Below are 21,274 nucleotides of genomic sequence, written 5' to 3' on the forward strand. Positions count from 1 at the left end.
CTGGGGATATTTCCATGTGAGTGGCTCGGCACAGAAGGGGTGAAGTAGTTTCAAGGGAAATGAGGTAGGACACCTAGAAGTGACCTGAGTCCATTGCCCACAGGTGTGGTGGAGGTTGTCAAACAGTACACAGAAAATCTGATGATGTGAAGATGAAAAAAAAATCTTGATACCACCTCACCTTTTTTGGTAGCTTTATTGAGATCTAATTCAGATACTACACAGTTCACCCATTTAAAAGGTTACAATCATGGTTTTTAGTATACTCAGATCTGTGTGACTGTTATCGCAATTTTAGAACATTTTTGTTGTCCTGAAAAGAAACCCTGTACCATTCAGCATTCACCCCCCACCTCTCTCAGACCTCCCCAGTCCTAGGTAACCATTAATCGCTGGTCTTCCTGTCTCTAGGCAGAGATGCTTTCTATTTATTTATTTATTTATTTATTTATTTATTTTTAAAAGATTTTATTTATTTTACAGACAGAGATCATAAATAGGCAGAGAGGCAGGCAGAGAGAGAGAGGAGGAAGCAGGCCCCCCACCAAGCAGAGAGCCGGATGTGGGGCTCGATCCCAGGACCCTGGGATCATGACCTGAGCCGAAGGCAGAGGCTTTAACCCACTGAGCCACCCAGGCGCCCCCAGAGATGCTTTTTAAACCACTTCGTCACACCCTGTGGTCTCTCCCTAACTCTAACGCATGGCATTGGAAGGAGGGTGCTGTGCACACACAAGCCTCACACGTGAGCAGTGGATGGACCACTGAACTTCAAGGCTCCGAAATTGTGCAGTCAGATCAGCTACTCATCTGGCCCATAAATAACTCGCTGCGGCCCATCGCCACTAGGTGGTGCTGCTGCTTCGTCCCACTGACCTACCCGCAGCGCCAGCAAGGGTGGGCCTTGGGGGTGCTGAGTGCCGCGGAATCCATCTTCTTGCCTGGACGCCTGGAGTAACCTAGAAAACAGGGACTGCGGCCAGAGATATGCCTGGAAGAGAAAAGCAAATGGCCACCCAGTGCAGAGGACTCCAGAGTGCCAATGATAAAGGTGGCAGCAGTATCAGCAGTGATGGTAATTGTAAAGCAGTGGTCACCGCCATCTACCGAGCATGCTGGTTACCGTTCTAGGCTTCTAGGCACTTTACATATGTCATCTCTCCCGCGGAACACCCCCCGTCCCCCACCCCGCGCCCCCGGCACCTTGCAAGGCACACTTATTGCATCTACTTTGCAAACAGGAAGATAAAGTGACTTTCTGGAGGCCACATGGCCATGATTCAAATGTCATCCAGGGCACCGGGGTCCATATCCTTCCAGAATACGCCACCACCTCAGACTCTGCTGAAGATTACAAACTGGCCTCCAGAGCTTGGCATGCGGGGAGAGAAGGGGACAAACTGGGTACGGCCCAGAGCCCGGGGACAGAGCAGCAGGTGCAGAACTGTGTCAGCTGACAGGAAGGGGAATGGGTGCTGGATGGAGGGGAAGAGCCAGGGCATGGGGGTGTGAGATGCAATTTTGGGCCAGTAGAGACAGCTGCCAAGGAGACCTGAACCTAACTTGGATGCTTACAATGTTCTTTGGGAAGCAAAAACTATAATCAATGCTCTAAAAAGGATTGCATTGATGGCTGCACAACTGTACACGTTTACTAAGAATCTTTAAATTGCTTTCTTATAATGGGTGAATTGTATGGTAGGTAAATTACACCACCAAAAAGCGGTGTGAAATTTATGAACATGAAACCAATAGCAACGAGGGTGTCGAGTTAGTCAGTCTCAGCGGTGCTGTACGTACTTTGAGAAGAGGGGGAAAGCTTTCTCAGAGTAGAAAGCCTGGCTGCTGGCTGTCCAGCCTCTGCTTGAATGCTTTCAGTGCGAGGGGGCTCAGTCCTCATAAAGCAGCGCATTCTAGTTTGGGATAAATCCCTCATCCTCAGAAAGCTGAAATCTTATCACTTGCTCTTCTGCCTTTTTTAAAAGATTTTATTTATTCAAGAGCGAGCACAAGTAGGGGGGTGGGAGGGGCAGAGGAAGAGGGGAGGCAGGCTCTCCGCTCATCAGGAGCCCAGGATTTGATCCCAGGACCCTGGGATCATGACCTGAACCAAAGACAGACAACCCACGGAGGCACCCAGGCACCCCTCTTGCTGTTATCCTTCTGTGCAGAATAAACCTCATTGCTTTGTCACGTAACATTTCTTCACGTGCTTTAGGGCAGTCATGGCATTCCCCCCAAGTAATTTTTCTCCCCTATGAGACCCCCAAAGACTTTTTGTATGTAAGGTTTCTAGCCTCTCACATTCTCCTGGTAGCTCTCTGCCACACTTGCTTTGATCTGTCAGCATCCTTCTTAAAATGTGGGGGCCAGTGGTAAGCCTGACAATCGGTAGATGCCAGCCCAGTGATGTGGCTAACAGTTTGAATCCTGGAGTTAAGTTCTCTCGAGTTCAAATCCTCGCTTTGCTAAAGGTCAGCTGTGTGACATGGATAAAAATACCAACCTCTCTGAGCTTTGCATTTTAAATCTAGCCTTATTTCTTCATCTTGTTCACCAGGAATCCTCAAAGATTCTGTCAGGTACTTGGCCAAAAATCAGTATATAGGATGCATAGCAGTGTCTCCCTATACCAACTGATCAACATGGGAAGTGAGGTTAATTTGCCCAGTGAGTACTTTGGCCATTAGTAACATCTGCCATGTTCTATAGGGGCTCAAGACCTAGCTGAGCACAGGTCAACATCAGACATGCCAATCTAATTTCTGGAATTCACTTTCTCAAATCGGGGCAATATGTCCCTGCCTCCAGTTTCCCCCCACTCCTTGTAGCTTCCTGATTTCTCAGTATTTACCAGTAGGGGTTCTGCAATCACACCAGAAAGTTCTTGGATATATTTAGCTGGAATCAGGAGAGCTCAGACCAAGTACGGCAGCAGGGCTGTCCTTGAGCACTACATCATCTGTCGTGGGTCCCAATTACCCTATAATCATGTTTGTTCACCTTTCCAGCTTGACAATTATTCTCTTTAACACAGGAAATGGAAGGAACTAGGGAGAAAGGAGGCTTTAGCTTTCCCCCAGTCTTTTATTAATGTCTTTTATTAATATCATGTCATCTGCCTTGAACATCTCTTCCTTGTTATTCTTGCCTGGAAACAAATTTAGCTTTTAAACGCTGCCTTTGTTACACGTACATTTTTATCCCAAGCCCTCCTTCTTCTGGTGTTCAATAATAATAATACCACCACCTAATGTTTCTTAGATACTTAACCGTGTTCTAGTCTTGGTGCTGTCTTACACGTATTTGTTTCATTAGTAGACATTTCCAAAACCATCCATTTGTCCTTCAGTTTTTCTCATTCATGTCCTCTTAAAATCTGAGTTTAGCCCTGGGCTCCCAGAGAAGCCACTTGGATTTCTTTAAAAGCTGCTACTCGAGGGGCGCCTGGTTGGCTCAGTGGGTTAAGCCGCTGCCTTCGGCTCAGGTCATGATCTCAGGGTCCTGGGATCGAGCCCTGCATCGGGCTCTCTGTTCAGCAGGGAACCTGCTTCCCTTCCTCTCTCTCTGCCTATTTGTCATCTCAGTCTGTCAAATAAATAAAATCTAAAAAAAAAAAAAAAAAAAAAAAAAAAAGCTGCGGCTCTTACTTTCCTCCTAATTGGGTGGGTCCTGCCTCTTGGGAAGTCCCTGTCCTCCGAGACCTGCAGGAGGGACAGCGTCCCTGGGGATGGGGGGATGATGCAAGGTCTTGACCCAGTGTAATTGATGGCTCCTTACAGAAGGGAGAAGCTCCCATTTAACTAGGGAAGGATGAGGAATGGGGAGAGGTGGGCTGGCCTTAGCAGTAGCCATGGGAAGGAGTCCAAAGGTTAAAGTCTAGAAAGCTTGGCATGGCAGGAAGTGGAGAGAAGAAAGTCATTCCAGAGGGAGGCTGTGACAGTGTGACCTCATCTGTGAGGGCTCATTGTGTGTTGACTTCACTGGGCTAAGGGGTGCCCAGGTAGTGTGAAAACAGCATTTCTGGGCCTATCTATGAGGGTGTTTCCAGAAGAAGTTAGCATTTGACTCAGCAGACTGAGGAAAAGTTCATCCCTACCGGTGTGGGCCGGCATCATCCAATCCACTGAGGGCCCGAATAGAACAAAAAAGTGGAGGAAGGGCAAATTCTCTCTTTTCCTTTTTTCCCCCTAATTATCCTTTTTGTTGTTGTTTTTTAAGATTTTATTTATTTATTTGACAGAGAGAGAGCACAAGCAGGGGGAGAGGCAGGCAGAGGGAGAGGGAAAAGCAGGCTCCTCGCTAAAGCAAGGAGCCCAGTGCGGGGCTCAATCCCAGGACCCCAGGACCCCAGGACCACAACCTGAGGCAAAGGCAGATGCTTAACTGACTGAGCCACCCAGGCGCCCCTCTCTTTCCCATGTTGAGCTTTAACATCCATCTCTCCTGTCCTTGGACACGGGAATCAGAGCTCCTGGTTCTTGGTCCTTGGACACTGGGACTTGCGTCAGGCTGACCTCCTTAAAGGCCTCTGACTGACGCTGGCCACCAGCTTTCCTGTTTTTCATCTTACAACAGCATATAAGAGCATACTCAGCTTCCGTGTAAGCCAGTCCCCATAGTAAATCTCCTCTTATGTGTCACTATATGTTCTACTGGTTCTGTTTCTCCGGAGAGCCCCAATACACTATCATTTCTCTCCCTTTCTCTTTTTTAAAGATTTTATTTATTTTTGAGAGAGAGAGAGAGGATGCGTGAGCAGGAGGAGGAGCAGAGGGAAAGGAACAAGCCAACTCTGTGTGGAGCTTGGAGCCTGACACAGGGCTTGATCCCACAACCCTGAGATCAATGCCCTGAGCCAAAACCGAGAGTCTGGGCTTAACCGACTGAGCCACCAAGGTGCCCCTGTCATTTCTCTTTTTAACCATGAGAGTCAGAAATGAGTCCAGAGGAGTGGTTGTCTCCCCTACTTCCTCATCCTACTGAGGACAAAGGCTGGCAACAATCAGGTAAGACGTTCCAAGATGCTCTACTTTTAAGCGGAATGAGACTTTCCACTTATTTCCCCGAGAGCCAAATTTCCTCCCCACTCCTAGATTTTGCCGCTGTTCCATTCTGTGATTTGCATTAAAAAAAAAAAAGATACAGCCTTCCCACCGTGCTGTCAGTTTTGAGATAAAGGACTGAATTTTTGCAAAATCCTCCTAGGGGCTAGCACTGGGTGGGTGTTCCACAAATATTTGGTGAGTTAATGCATGCTCTCAAGGTGCCATCCTTAGGCTCTTCTGGCCGGGTAGTGTGCAGAAGAATCCCAGAACACTGTCATTTGCATTTCTTTCTCCCTTAACTGGCCCTAGAAATTCTCCACCATGCATCCATTCTCAGATGTGTGGATTTCCACACAAGCGTTTTGCACACAAAATTGTAAAATATATATTTCTTGTCCATTTGACTAAAGACCCCAGAAGAGACTAGCACCCGAAACGAGCAAATGTTTCTCTTCTAAGGTTCCCCAACCCAAAGCAAACATCTTAGATTAAGAATGCAGTAGGCTGGGTGCCTGGATGGCTCAGGTCATGATCCCAGGGTCCTGGGATTGAGCCCCACATCAGGCTCTCTGCTCAGCAGGGAGCCTGCTTCCTCCTCTCTTTCTGCCTGCCTCTCTGCCTACTTGTGATCTCTGTCAACTAAATAAATAAAATCTTTTTTTTTTTTTTAAGATTTTATTTATTTGCCAGAGAGAGCAAGCGAGTTCACACAGGCAGAAAGGCAGGCAGAGGCAGCGAAAGAAGCAGGTTCCCTGTCGAGCAAGGACCCCGATGCAGGACTTGATCCCGTGACCCTGGGATCATGACCTGAGCCGAAGGCAGCGGCTTAACCCACTGAGCCACCCAGGCATCCCCTAAATAAATAAAATCTTAAAGAAAAAAATGAATGCAGTAGGCAGTTAATAAACACTTGTTACTAAATAGGGGACAGCAATATGCAAAAGTAGTCAATCAAAACGAGCTATGTTGGGGCGCCTGGGTGGCTCAGTGGGTTAAAACCTCTGCCTTTGGCTCAGATCATGATCCCGGGGACCTGGGATCGAGCCCCACATCTGGCTCTCTACGAAGCAGAGAGCCCGCTTCCCTTCCTCTCTCTGCCTGCCTCTCTGCCTACTTATGATCTCTGTCTGTCAAATAAATAAATAAAATCTTTAAAAAAATGAGCTATGTTATAGATAATCAACAAGTTCTCTAGAAAGCTGAATCTACCGTGCTCTGCATGTAGAGAGAGGAAGCCTCCATCCGCTAGAGAGATCTCACCTCTAATCAGGCTTCCAGGGGATAATATTGCAAGTAGTTCAGGATAAGGTTGCACTTATCTGCTACTCTTGGAACAAACCCGCGGGGGATTTCAATTGGGCGGCAGAAGAAGGCTGTCCCAGGAATAAATAAACACACCGTGAACCACTCCTGAGCGAATCCTCCACACATGGCTAATGAAAAGTTCGCCATCAATGAAAACCCGATTGGGTTGCCGCGTTTTGCATCAATGATGCTTAAACACAAGCTCCAGAATTTAGATGGCCGGGAGCATCTCTGCTGGCTAGGTGGGGTGTTGCCCAATTCACAAATCATTTAATAAAGCTACTTAGATTTTTTTAAAAAAAGAATTTGGATGGCCAATTAACAAGGCATGGCTCCGGAAACTATAGATTTCAAATTTCAGAAAAATTGGTGAATTTCGACGACTTGAGTATCTTCTCATTAGGGCAGACAGCCTCAGCCTCCGAACCCTGGCTGACCAGGCTTGCTGTCGAGATGGGCACTGAAAGGAGTACAATATAATGTTCTCCGTGATCTTGCCAGTTATTGAGACGTGAAACAAATCCACCTCAGCCCCTCCACAATCCTCTTTAATGAAACAGCTCAATTCTCTGTGTATTAATCTTCTGACGGGCCCTGGGGGGATGAGCTGTCTGGGGGTGCTCACTCTTGCCCAGCTGGGTTGGGTGGGTTTTGGCTGACAGAAGGTCCTCTCCGAAGGCTGGTGAGACAGAACCAAGTCACACATCTGGCTTCTCTGACCCCTCCGGCTGGCAGATGTGGCTTTCTCTCCAACCCCACTCCCTCTATGCATCTTCTGAGACAGAAGAGGCCATTGTGGGTCACAGAGATTTTTATTTTCATTTTACTTTTAATTTTTTAAAAATTAAAAAAATTTTACTTATTTATTTGACAGAGATCACAAGCAGGCAGAGAGGCACGCAGAGAGGAGAAAGCAGGCTCCCCACCGAGCAGAGAGCCCAATGTGGGGCTCAATTCCAGGATCCCGAGATCATGACCTGAGCCAAAGGCAGAGGCTTAACCCTCTGAGCCACCCAGGAGCCCCGGCACAGAGATTTTTAAAGTCAAAGGGCCCTAGCTGGAATCCTGCCTGGCTCCACACCCAACCAGCTAGGTGATGCTAGTTTTCCGAGGCTCAGCCTTTCCATCTATAAAATGGGTACAATAGTATCTACCAGAATCATTTGGAAGGATGCTGGACGAGGGGGTGATTCCTCTTTTGCTCCCCTAAGCTTTCCAGAACTGTATGTGTGGGCGCTGGCTTTGTCAGGGGCACACAATTAGGACTGGACCACGATGACCAACAGCTCTCAGGACCAGCCTTGGCAGCCTCTGCTTTGACGCAGGGCCGTCCTGCAGATGGCGCTGTGACCCGGCGAACGCTCCTAAGAGGAACCTGGCCGAAGAGACTACACCTGGGATGGAGGGTGTGGGGAAGAGGGGATCCAGCCTGGGTTTCTCCTTCCTGTAAGTCCTGGGTGCATGCCCCAGCAACAGGTACCCCAGGGTCACATGTAGCTTCTCATAGGGTCAGTTCCCTGTTTAGCCAGGGACCCTCTATTTCTGCTTCTCTGCCTTCCCTGGAGGGGCCAATCTTTCCCGCGTGGTCCTGCCCTTTGACTCCTGTGAACCACTGCAGCAGGTGGTGTGTCTGCAGCCCCTTTCAACCCCTTCGGGGCATCTTAGCATGTAAGAGGACTCCCCTGGGTCCCATCCATCTTGGGGCGCCGGCCACCAGCTCTGTTTCTGGAAACAGCCTCGTTCTGACTTTGTTTCCCCTCAGAGATGGAGTGAGGATCTGACAAAGGATCTAAGCCAGTAAAGGGGAGAGGTTGCCAGGACCCCCGAGTGATGCTGAGAAGACGGAGGTCCAGGCTAAAGGGCGGGCTTGGCTCCAGCAGGGGTGGGATTCTCCTCTTACCACCCAGCGTTTCTGTGACGGGGGGCTCCCTATAGGGGAATGCCCAGAGCCTTCTTCCCTGCCTGCACAGAGAAGGGGATGAGACTTGCCCTCAGTGAGATGAGTCATTCCATAGGCTTGGCAGAGTGCCCAGCACTCAGCGATATTCAAATGATGGTGATTAGTATTCAGAGAGGAGCAGAGGTGATGGGGTGCGGTATCCGACCAGAGAGAGGACACGGACCGCTAGTGAGGGAGGCCTGACTGGGGGAGGAAAGTGACAGTGGAGGGGAAGGTTTCCTGGTGACCCTGGAGAGCTATGGTGGGGACCCACCCTCCCTCTGCTGACCCCTGGGGCAGTCCCACTGGCAGGGAGCTGGGCACAGGCAGGGAGCTGGGCACCGGGCAAAGTGAGCCAACCATCTGGCCACCTGTTTTTGCACCAAAAATAGATGGTGGCTGAGGTTTGGAGAGCCGGACTCCTTTGACCACAACTGGCAGTGGAGGCCAAGGTCTCCGGGAGAATGCCCAGGCCTGATCAGCAACGTTCAGGCCCGCACACTGCAGCAGCCAGTGAGTGCAGGATCCAGCCTCCTGGAAGCCAGCACAGAGGCCCGATGCCCAGGGTGTGCACTGAGCCAACTGCAAATCGCGAGAGGACTGAGACCATCCCTGATCTCCTGGTCAGGGATCCCATCCCCCAGGGACACAAACTCCTCTGTGTCCCATGAAGACGCCTCCCCACCATGACCGTGATCTTTATCACACTGAGCTGTAGGAAGCGCAGGCTCTGAGGCCAGACTGCCTGGGTCCGCACCTTGCTCCCACATGCGTGAGCTGTGTGAGTCTGGCAAGTTGCTTAGCCCCGCTGTGCCTCAGTTTCCTCAAAGGCAAAATGAGTCAGGAGCATTCATAGAGTTAATGCGTGTCAGGTTGCAGCAGGGCTCAGGAGTGAGCGCCCCACCGGTGGGAGGCGCTCTGACACTCAGAGAAAGGGTTCTCCCCTTTTACACCCTATCTGTCTCAGTCTCCCTGTCTCCTTGCTGATGGTCTCTCTCCCTTTGCTCTTCCCTTGCTCATGCAAAGAGCAGACATGGCAGGCTGTGGGGAGGGCAGTGTGGAGCGCACAGTGTGAGTCCCGCACCTGCCCACAGGGTCTCCAGGGCGCTGAAGACTGAGCCAGCCCAACGCCCACAGACCTCAAGGCTGCCATCATCTTAGGCCTCCAGGGAGAGCTGGTGACCCTGAGGGAGGGGACATTCCTTCCTGAGAGAGGGGGCAGCAGAGCTCAGAGTCGGGCTGGACTGAGTAGGGCTGCTGGGTAACAGCACAGCTGTCAAATCCAGGAGCTCCTCTTCTGAGAACAGCGTGCTGCTGCCCTGCTAATGACAGAGCCGTCACTCACAGAACACCACGTGCTGGACCAGACACCGCCGTCTCTCCTCAGACAGACAGGTGTCATGGGGGCCTGGGAGGTTCTGAGAGGAAAGTTGGGATCTTCCCTCTCCAGTCCTGTCACGTCTCCCAGAGTCACACAGAAATGTCCTCACACACCTCAGTGCCTTTGCACGGGCCATTCTCGCTGCCCAACCTGCTCTCCCCTACTTCAGGCCTCCTCCATCTGACAATATCACATATATCCCCCAGGCTCAGTTCCCGAGGCATGTCCTCTGGGAAGCCTCCTTCAGTACAGCAGGAACGAAGGAACCCCATCCTCTGCCGCGCTGCTCTGATGCTTCGCATGTAATTCCCCCGCCACAGTGTCAGGGTGAATGGTGGCTATGTGTTAAGGTGCTCGTTCCCTCTGCCACAGACAGTGAGGTCTTGAGATGGAAGGCCTCAGCTTTCCCCACATCCCAGGGCTGAGCACACAGTTGGCGTCTAATGAAGGCATGCTGAGGAACAGATCGTCATTGCTGTCCTCATACACCTCTACACACAAGTCTTAATGCTGAGCAGGATTCAATCCCTGCTTGATGTCTGGCCTGCAGCAACAGGTTTAGAAAGCCAACTGGATAGAAGGATCTAGAATGAGGAGGCCTTTTTTTATTGAGGACCAAATCTAAGCTCCTTTTTCCCAATGAACTAGGAGATACCAGTTTGGAATTGTCGGCTTTTTAGGCAGAGGAGAGAGAAGGTAAAATGACTTTAACAAATGAAGTTAATTAGAAAAGAAAAGTTCCTTCCATCCTATGTGGTGGTCAGTGGAGAAAGAGAGACAGCAGGGCAGAAAGAAGAGGAAGGGGAAGACAAAGGAAGGTCGGAGGATGTGAAGGGGAGAGAGAGAGAGAGACAGACTTGGTGGAGGGGCAGGGAGAAACATCAAGAAAGCCCAGAGAGTTGGTGGAAACACACACACACACACCCTCTTCCAAGACTTGCTTTTTAATTATTCTAGTGTTTTTTTTAATTGCTTCTACCCGTTTAAGGGGGGCAATTTTGAAAGCATTTCTCTTGTTTTCTGACTTCTAGAATGAGAAGCTCCTAATGAGCTATCTCGTGCCATTCTTAGTATTGATCTTTTTTTTAAACCTGTTTTTTTTTTCCTTCCGAAAACTTCTACAATCTTCTTTTCCCTTCATATACACCACCGCAAAATTAGTGTGGGTCTTTAGTCATTCATTCATTCATTCACTGGTGTCCACAGTAGGTTTTATTTTTATTTTTATTTATTTTCAATGGGCTTTTTTAAAAAAAAAAGATTTTATTTATCTTTTACCTATTTATTTGGAGCATGAGTGGGAGGGAGCAGAGGGAGAGAGAATCTCCCGCAGACTCTCCGCTGAGCCCGGTGCCCAACGTGAGGCTTGATCTCATGTCCCTGAGGTCAAGACCTGAGCAGGAGTCAGTTGCTTAACCAACGGAGCCACCCAGGAGCTCCTTGGTGGGTTTTTAAAACCTGGAAATGTAAGTCCTTCAGGTCTGGAAAATATTTTTGTATTACTCCTTTGTCCATGGACTCCTTTTCATTTTCTCAATCCTGTATTTCTCTGTTGGGCCTCCTAGGTGGATCTTTTACTTTACCTGTTTTTTTTTCTCTCTTCTTTTCCATTAATTATTTTTTCCAACTTTCTAAAAAATTTCCTTGACCCTACCTTTCAAACTCTCCTATTGGCTTCTCTCTCTCTTTTTTCCTCTTCCTTTCTTTCTTTTTCTTTTTCTTTCTTTCTTTCTTTCTTTCTTTCTTTCTTTCTTTCTTTCTTTCTTTCTTTCCTTCTTTCTTAAAGATTTTATTTATCTATTTGACAGCGAGAGACACAGCAAGAGAGGGAACACAAGCAGGGGAAGAGAGAGAGGGAGAAGCAGGCTTCCCACTGAGCAGGGAGCCCAATGTGGGGCTCGATGCCAGGACCCTGGGATCATGACCCAAGCCAAAGGCAGATGCTTAATGACTGAGCTACCCAGGTACCCCTTGACTACTTTATTTCTGCTATCATATTTTCTTTCTTTCTTTTTTTTTTTTAAAGGAAGATCTATACCCAACCTGGGCCTTGAACTCAGGACCTGAGATCAAGAGTGGCTTATTCTACTGACTGAGCCAGACAGGTACCCTTCTGCTATCAGATTTTCAATATTCAAGGGTTTGCTCCTTTTTACATCCTGATCATTCCATTTTAAAAACTTTTTTTGTGGGGATATAATTTATATACCGTAACATTTTAAGTGTGATTCAATGATTTTTATTAAATCTACAGAGATGTGCAACTATTACCACAATCCAATTTGGATTCTTGCTTTTAGTATGGTCTTTTATTCTAGTTTCAGAGGTGAAATATCTTCTCCTGTCTCTCTGAAGGCATTGATGCCTGTTTCTTTGATGCTGTTGGTCAACCGGTCTCAGTTTCTGCCTTTCATGTTGGAGACTTTCCTCAAGTTCTTGGTCATCCTTTTCAGTCCACTAATATTTAAGAGTAAGATATTAAAAAGCCATCTGGGCACTCTGTGTGCACGGATGTCATTTGTCAATTGAAGAGTTTCACCATAAGAGTTCTACGAGGGCCATTTTTTTGAGATTCCCCAAACGTCAGTAACAGTGAGTCTTTTTTTAGGGGCCATTCAGTTTCTCTAGAAAAGCATCTACCAACCTCTCCAGGGCTGGGATGGATGAGTAGGGTGGGCTAGTGATTATCTGGTTGCCAATGTCCTTGGAGAACATGGCGCCGGGGGACTGGGAGCACAACCATTTGAAGATCCTCTTTTATGTCACTTTCCTGTCCTCCCTCTGGTGCTTCCCTCTTCTACCATTCTTTCTGATTGGGGCACAAACCCTCAATTTCTCCTCCTGCTATGGGGAGGGGAAAGGTGGTCACTTGGCTCTATTGAATGGGGCGGGAACTTGGGGTGTCTTTCTACCGACCCCTTGGTCTTCAGTGGGGCAGAACCTGCCAAGTTTCCAGTTCTACAACTCATCCTGGTCTTTTGCAGTTCCCAGTCCTTGCCATACTTGTGTCTTGCCAAGAACCCGCAGCTTGAATTGGCTCTGCTTTCCATAGCATCCCCCTGTGTAAATACGTGGTATTCAAATTTCTCAGCTCTGATAATTCTTCCACCTGCTTTCCATCTTCCAAAAATCTGTTGACATCTTTTGTCTTCTGCAAGTTTTTTTTTTTTCTCTCTCTTTCTTTTCATTCTTGTAGGCTCAGACATTTTTAAAATTCCTTAACTCACATTTCAGTGGTGGTTCAGAAAGAAACAATGATAAATCCATGTGCTTAATTTGTCAGCCTTTACCTGAAATGTGGGATTAAAAGCCTTTCAAGCTTTGTTTTATTTTTTTCAATGTTTTTGCAACCAGAGACATAAGGAGAAACAAGAGGAGGTCTCCTGTATTCTATACTAAATATGTTATGGATTCTTGTCTTATCACAGCAATCTTTCTAATCTGGGTCACTGGTTCTTTGAAAAAAAAAAAAGGTGGAAAACTGAAGGCACTCTTGAGAAAGGATATCAAATGGAAGGACCTTGGATCCAGGGAAACTGTGAAGATGTTGATGTTGTTTAACTGGGCAGAGAGGTGCAGGGATGGTTTAGTTATTCAGTGGAATTCATTTTCTTTAAAAGTGATTTTTTTCCTGATACATCATGTTGCACTGTCCTATTTTATGTTGGCATGAACTTCTGTGTTGACGTAGAAGAGTCATCCTAAAACTTGAGAGGGAGGAGAAGTGGGGGAGAGACTAAGCCTGTGTGAATCAGGGTATGCTAGGCAATGCTACCTTAACGGATACACCCTGAAATGTCTTAACACAGTAATGGTTTGTTCCTCTCTCACTTCACCATCTTATTGCTGCTTGGTGGCTCCCTCCAAGACGTAGCCTTGGGACCCACACTACATTTATCGGTTTGCTATACTGTCTGGAACACATGGCCTTCTAAGGTTCTGTAGAAAGGGATGGAGAATTAGAAGACTGTGCTTTTAAGGGCCAAGACCGGAAGTGATGTATATCTTCTACCCACATCCATTGGCCAGAACTCTGCTAGGGAGGATGAGAAACATGGGCTTCCCGGGCACTCTCAAAGCATTGTCTCCTCCATCTGTTTACCAGGTTTCCTGAGGTGGGTTGCCAATATTCTTGGAGGGAGGGGAAATATGGTCTCCATGTCCATAGTGCCTGGCCAAGAGGTAATAGTGTTCAGTTAAAATAGGAGACCACTGTCAGTCATAAAGAGGAATTCCTCGACTTTCAGGGAGTCTAACATTAGAATGGGCAAGTGGGAGGTGGGATCTACACTTACGGATTCTTAAGAAAAATTATCCTGGGAATTGATGGATCTGCCCACGTAAGAGATGAACTGGATAATCTTTTGAGATTGCACCTAATTCTGAAATTCTATTCTCAAACACTCAGGCCTTAGAGTTTGTAAATCAGGACCGCCAGGACTGGGGGTTTTGTGAAGCCTGAAACTTATATTACTTTAGGTAACTTCTATAAGAAAAATAAGTACCTTCTATAATTCAAAAATGGGTACAGAGTTTGGAAACGGCCTTTGCCGGCAGAAGGCCTCAAGGGTAAACTTACTAGTTTGCCAGTAGACCCTCCTCCAGCCAGGACAAACCAATTGTTCCTTTGGAACTAATAGATCCCAAGCATCTTCCCCAATAGGCTCACTCTTCCAGATTCAGGATCGGCCTCAGGATTTTCTCCAGCTTTTTTAACTCAGCAAAAATTGTTGAATGCCCGCCACGTGCCAGGCTCCGGGCTGGGCCCTTCATCACCCACTTTGTTGCAGGGCTGAGCAGGGGACCAGTTCAGGGGACATCGGTCCTGACCCCAGGAGCTCCTGAGTCCATGCCAGCAGCCTTAGGGCAAAAGAGGAGGAGGAGAATGGGCACAGAAAGCCTGATGGGAGAGTAGGGCCATGTGTGACTTGAGGACGCGGGGAGTCATCTGTGGATGTCAGCCCCCTGTGCTCAGAGGAGAAATCTGTGCTGCTCTCTGTCTTGCTTTGAGAAGGAAATGTTCCTGCAGAAACTGCAGAGACCTCAGACCAGCTGTGTCCTCAGCCGTGTCCCGCGGCCCCTTCGACAGACGCATCACTCCTCTCGAGGGGCTGGAGCCTGGAGTCCAGTGCCGCCGTGAAGAGTCAGCCATCTGGGCTACGACACTTGGTCCTGAGCCCAGCTGTCAGCCCTTGTCCCTGCGATTGTCCCTGGCACTGTCTGGGCCTTCTCGAGCTGATCGAACCGCAGTGTCTGGAAAACTCCAGACCAACCCTAGGTTGCTGCATACACCCTGTCTTCTCTTGGAATTTGCAAACAGTAGAAAATCCAACTAAGAGTGGATTCTGAAGCCCTCTCATGAGACCAAGCCACAGGTTCCCTGGGTGACACTTGCAGGTCGCCTTTTTCTCCCTGGGCCTCCTTTTCCTCTTCTGTAAACTGAGAAAATAGCCCCTGGGAACGAAAATTCTTGTCACTGTGGTCAAGATCAACAAGGATGGGGGTGAGTGGGGTGGGGAAGGGACAGGGACATCTCAGAGTCTGTCCTTTGCTCCAGCGGCACAGGGGCTACACAGGGGTCCCAGCCAGTCGGGTAGCATGGAGATAATCAAGTGGGTCCAGGCTCTTGGAAGCCCCAAATCTGCTTTCTGGCTTACGATGTTCTTGCCCGGTTTGCCTGGAGATCCTGGCAAGCCTGGGGGAAGGAATAAAAACAACCAACCTGCTTAAAGTGCTTAAAGCGATTTGTCTGAAAATTTTTACATCGAGACGCACTGTACCGAAAACAGCATTTTAAAAGGCTAGTAATGAAGCAGATGCAAAACAACTCACGTTAGAGAAAGCTCCATCCCAGTGCCGTGGGGAGAATGCAGGGTTTCTCAGCCAGGGAAGCGGGGGCCCGAAAAGGAGGTGGGGGAGGTATCAGGGTGGAGAAGTTCTGGGAGGATGGTTTGGGGCTCCCCGCCAGGGTTCCCTGTGATCCTGGTTTGTACCGGAAAATTCCAGGGCCATGCTCTACTGCTGCTCACGCTAGATCCTTCCCAAACTCGGGCCGTCTTCTAACTTGGGGTCTACATGCCTACCAGGGCTTCCTCGGGAGGCTTGAGGAGATGCCAAACCCACTGATCTGCAAAATTTCATGTGGGTGGAAAAACTCTCACGTGGCTGGTCTTGAAATTTTTTCTGGGAAGAGGGGCCTGAGCTCTCATCCAGCCTTCCGTGGGTTCGGGACCCGGAACAGAAACCCTCACTCTAGACTATGCTGGCGGCAGGAAAAGGTAAAGGAAGGATCCCTGGCAGCCCACTCCCCACTTTAGAGCTTAGAGCTAGCTACCCACAAGACAGTGGGGCCTGGAACCTCAGAAAGCATTTTCCTTGAGCAGGTCTGCCCCTGTGGATGTCACTTTCCCTGCAAATAGCCAGAGTTTTCTTCAAATGGACTAATTCACAGGCTGTTTGGCGCCCGAGGTGAATGCTGGGTGCTGGGGACATGACGAAAATTAGACATGGTTCTTCTTCTTCTACTTTTTTTTTTTTTTTAAAGATTTATTTGTTTATTTAAGAGAGAGCAGGGGGAGGGGCAGAGGGAGAGACAGAATTCTCAAGGAGACTCCCTGCTGAGGAATGGGGGCGGGGAGCATGCGAGGACCCTGAGGTCTCCACCTACACTGATATCAAGAATTGGACACTTAACTGACTAAGCCCCCCAGTCGCCCCCTGGACACCGTCCTTGTCTGCCCGTGTCTGATTCCCAGTCCAGGAGATGAGGTGTCCAGAGAAATGACAATACGAGGGGTGCCCGGTGGGCTCAGTCAGTGGGCTGTGTGACTCTCGATCTTGGGGTTGTGAGTTCGAGCCCCACATTGGGTATAGGGTTTACTTAAAAAGAAAATCTTAAAAAAAAAAAAAAAAAGAAAGAAAGAACCATACCAGGCCATCTGTTCTTTAGGAAAGGGAGAGGAAAGGTTTGAGCCGCACTGAGGGAGGAAAGGTTCACTTAGCCTAGAAGCCGGAAAGCCACCCAGAAGGTGTGTGGCATGATCCAAAGGGTCAGATACAGGAGGTTGTTGAGTCTAGGCCGGGCAACCTCTGAGAGCCTCAGTTTCCCTTTTAAAATACAGTAAGAATCATTCACAGAATTGTTGAGAGTCCAGTGAAATCACGTTCACACAGCACGTCGATGGACCAGAACTTGAAGTGGGATTTGGCTTTTGGAAAAATCTAGGGGCAGCAAGGCAGCAGGGGTAGAGGTGAGGCTCAGTGGCCGTGGGAGGAGGGAAATTGGGGAGAGGTTCTTTGTGCCGATTCAGCGATGCTTTTGTGCTATGACTTGGAGAGACTCACTTTTGATGGCCCAGCAGTGTGTGGATTCAATGACTCAGCAATTTTGGATTCGATGATATAAAGTGAGAGGACTGTTTATAAACCAGGGCTGCGGAAGATCAGAAGGTGTTTGTGTGTTTGTGGGTGAACTCGCTGGGTCATTGGACCATGCTAATGGAGACCTCCCAACCCCTTCACCGTGGGGCTGCTGTCACCTTCCGTCCTAGTGCACTCCTGCCCTACCCCCCTTCTCACTCAAGCCTTCCCACCCCTACCCTCCCTTAAGCAATGACTGTCCTCAACATCCTAGGTTCAGCTCCTCATTTTGCAGAAGAGGAAAAAAGCCCCTCAAATAAGGGGCTTGTTTTTCTAGACCATAGAACAGGCTCCCGCACCCCCTCAAGGATGCCGGATGAATCCAGTCACGAGGCCTGGCTTAGCTGCCATTTGTTGCCCTCATGATCTTGGATGGGGGTCCTCAGGGTCAGGGTCAGATTGGTGATAAGCTGCGTGTGTCCGCGTGCTCCCCAGTAGTCACATCCAGGCCATTCTCCTCTGGTCTTTTTCCTCAGTGACCCAGGCCGCATGGTTTCCCCTCAGGTTGAGCCCGTGAGGTGGGAGGCCCAGGCCCCTTCAGGGCTCTAGTTCAGGCCTTGGGAGGTGCGGGAGACCTGGTCAGGGTGCCGGGTCACTGCAGTGCAGTGAGGAACCAAGCTCTCACTGACCTGTGGCCTGTGGCCTGCCTTGCTTCTTTTGGGGACACCCCTGCGAGTGGGACTGCTAAGTCAAAGGGTAACCCTAGGTTCAGCTTTCTAACTGTTGAACTGTTTTCCACAGAGGCTGCACTATTTTACACCCTTACCTGCAAAGCAGGAGGGTTCCGTTGTCTCCACATCCTGGCCAACATCTGTTCTTTTGGAAACCAGATTCTTTTTCCTTACAGCTGTCCCCCCCTGGGGGGCCAGCTGTTCTCTTTATATCTCTTTATATCTCAGAGGCCTCATTCACCCTCCCCTCCCCCCTCCTTCTCTCTCCTCTCTCCTTAGCCCAAGTGCTGTTGCAGGAGCTCAGACAGCCCTTTTCCAACCTGAGTGCAGGCATTCTAGTAAATTCCCAGCTGGTGCTGAAGCTACCTTCTCAGAACCACTGTGAGAACCACATCTTGAAGGTACCACTTCCCACATTTTGTGCTCCGAGGTCCCCGCTGGGTTCCTTCCCTTCCTCATTTGCATAAAACAACAATTCCCCTCACCTCACTTATGCCTCAAATAGCCCTTCTCCCAGATCTTCTTACCCCGGGGGGCTGTGGGGTAGGCAGGGGTGGTTGGAAAATGATTGCCCTAGTTCCTCAGTTCTTAGACCCTCAGACCCTCTCTCCAGCCCCGTCTGGAGCATGAACGTCCCCTGTTCTGACCCTGGAAACAAGATGGACTTTTGCTGGGTCCCACACCATTGCAAGAATGTCCGGCCCCAGAGTAGTCTTGGGTCAGCTTCAGTCAACTTTCCACTTTGAAGCTGTTCTCGGTGAGGGACTGATATTTTATTTCGTGCATTAAATGCCTGACAAGAGTTGAGTGTGGTGAAGGACTGCCATGGGAACACCTCGCCAAGGCCTGGTGTCGGGGAGAGAGAAGGCAAGCCCTGGGCTGGAGGGCTTCTCAACCCAGCCCCAGAATCTTCCGGTGAAGCTCTGTCCAAGGTACCCACCTACTTGCACCGTCCTCCCAGCTCTCACCAGCTCCCCCTCCCCTCCTCAGCTCTCCCCTCCCCAGGCTCTAGTATGGAGATCTTGGCCAAACCTTGGCCTCTGGATTTGGTGAATAGTTTCTGACATCTCAGCTCCAGCTCGGCTGCCCATCTTGTAGACAAATCACTTCTTTCTGGGGGGTCTTGACTTCCTCTTTGTGAAACTAAACACTTGACTATAGCCATAGTTTTCAAACTGAGTTCCATCGGGTTCTGCTGAGGGTCAAGTGTACTCCAAGTCTACCACTTCTGCTTCGTTGGAGTGGTTTCACCTGTATTTACCTTACACCTAGAGATCCGAGGTCAACAAAATCATTGGCCTCCAGGACCTTGAAGATTTTTCCTGCTCTGGTTTTAAGGTCTAGATTCTGTGATTCTTTGACCTCTACGTCATTTTTTTTAAGTCCCAGCCCTCGTGTGACCTCAGCCTTGAGTTTTTCCTTCATTTCTTGAAACTCAGTGCTCGGGAACAAGTGTTTCTCCCGGGGCGGAGATGGGAGGTGGCAGGCCGGGCATGCTGGCTGCTGTTCTAGTCACTGACCGGTCCTGGAGGGTGTTTCTGGGCCAAGCAGATGGGGCTGGCTGGGGTGAGAAAAGGAGGTTTGAATGGATACCAAGAGCCTTTTGGTTATGTGTGTGTGTGTGTGTGTGTGTGTGTGTGTTTTCCACTAAGAAAAGGCCATCTGTGAGGGAGAACGAACCCATTTCATCATCCCTATGATAGGTTTGTGGGAAATGCCAACAAGCTCGCAGGCCCAGTGGAGGTGTGAGAGCAGGGATCGAGTGGGAAACCCCACCGCCCCACCCCACCAGGAGGGTCTTTTCTGGATATCAAGTTGTTCTCCCACAACTGAAGTTGGTGTAGGACAACCAGGAGGCATAACCAGCTTCGTACTAGAACATCTGAACAGAAAAGGGACGTGCTTCTGGCACGCTTCTCTGAGAGCCAAAAGGAGGTAGTTAAGACAACGAAACTTGCTGAAATGGAGGAGCTGAGTCCATTTCTCTTGGGGAGAAGTAAGCAAGGGATTCGGATGGGTGGAAGGGAGCCGTCTGTTACCAGGCTCAGGGACACATATCCTCCCTCCAGGAAATGTGATACACAGGCATTTAGATTTACAGGGAGAAAGAGGTAGGACTCTTAGTCATTTTACAGACCTTGAAGCCATGCCTGAGGCTCAGGCTGTAAATTGTGGAACCATGGCCAGTCCAGAGGCACGAATATTCAAAGGGAAGGAGGAAGGGAGTGATGTGACAGGATTGTGTGTGTGAAGGGAGTGCTCAGGCAGTGGGGGGAAATGAGCAGCCTGCAGTGGGGAAAAAGCTCCCACCCAGGAGACTCAGGTTCTAGCCCTGCGCTGGCATTCCTTGGTTGCATAAATTTGCTCAAGCGCCTTTACAGTGTACTAGAAAGGGCTCTGCAGCCATATAGAGGTGGGGTTGAATCTCAGCTCTACCAATTCTCAGCTGGATGACCTTGGCAACTTATGTGAATTCCCAAACCTCAGTTTCATGATCTGTAAAGTGGGAATAACCACCATGGGTGTCATTGTTTGTTGCCCACCTAAACGCTCATCTCTCCTTTCTCCTTAGATTTTGTTTAGGTGTCACATGCTCAGAGAAGGGCCCTTCTAGCAACCTCAGTGGATAAACTAAAATTGGTCTAATCTGAGCGTGGTCATGTCATTTTCTTTTTGTTATCGCTTGGTTTAGCAGTGGACCTATGGTTCAATTTTAACCAATGAGATATAAGAGGAAGGCTACTGGACTTCTGGGAGGATTTTTTTTTTTTTCCTCTTAAGCCAAGAAGTCCCACTCTCATCTTCTGCCATGAATGAGGTTGGGTGAGGATGTGATGCTTGGAGCTGTGGCAGCCATCCTGCAACCATAATGTGTTAAGCCTGAAAAAGCAAGGCTAACGTATCAAGGATGGTGAAGAAGAAAAAATAGAAAGAGGACAGAATCCTAGAGGAGTTTACTGAGCTGCTTCATCAACCATGGATTGCCTATCCCTCCAGACTTCTTATCTGAGATAGTGACAGATCTTTATTCCACAAGACATTAGCAAGTACGCTGTTACCTACAGCTGATATGTTCCTCCCTATAACGCAGCAGTCTCGCGAGGTTGTTATAAGGGTCAGCGAGATGTTAACATATCGGAGATTCCAAGCCCAGGGCTTGGGTCAGAGTAGGTGTTTAATACACATGAGTTTCCTCCCTCTTCCCTATTTTTGTCTCTTAATTTTAGATTTTTCCTGCTCTACCAACCTCTCAAGATTGTGGTAGAAAAGCAAATGAGATAATTGTTATTTATTGCCGCAAAAATGCTCTAGTAATAACCACAAAACCTCAGCAGCATATCACAATAAGCATTTCTTTAGCTCACCGATTTGGTTGTCTGTGCTGTGGGCTAGCTACTCCACAGGGCTGGTGGAGGGCGATGGGGCGGCTGCACCACGGAGGTCTTTCTCCACAGGGCAAACTGGGTGTGTTCTCACGAGCAGGAGAGGAAGCAGAAACACACAGCATTTG

This window comes from Mustela nivalis, assembly GCF_964662115.1.
Source record: "Mustela nivalis genome assembly, chromosome: 17".
In the NCBI taxonomy this organism is placed as follows: Eukaryota; Metazoa; Chordata; class Mammalia; order Carnivora; family Mustelidae; genus Mustela; species Mustela nivalis.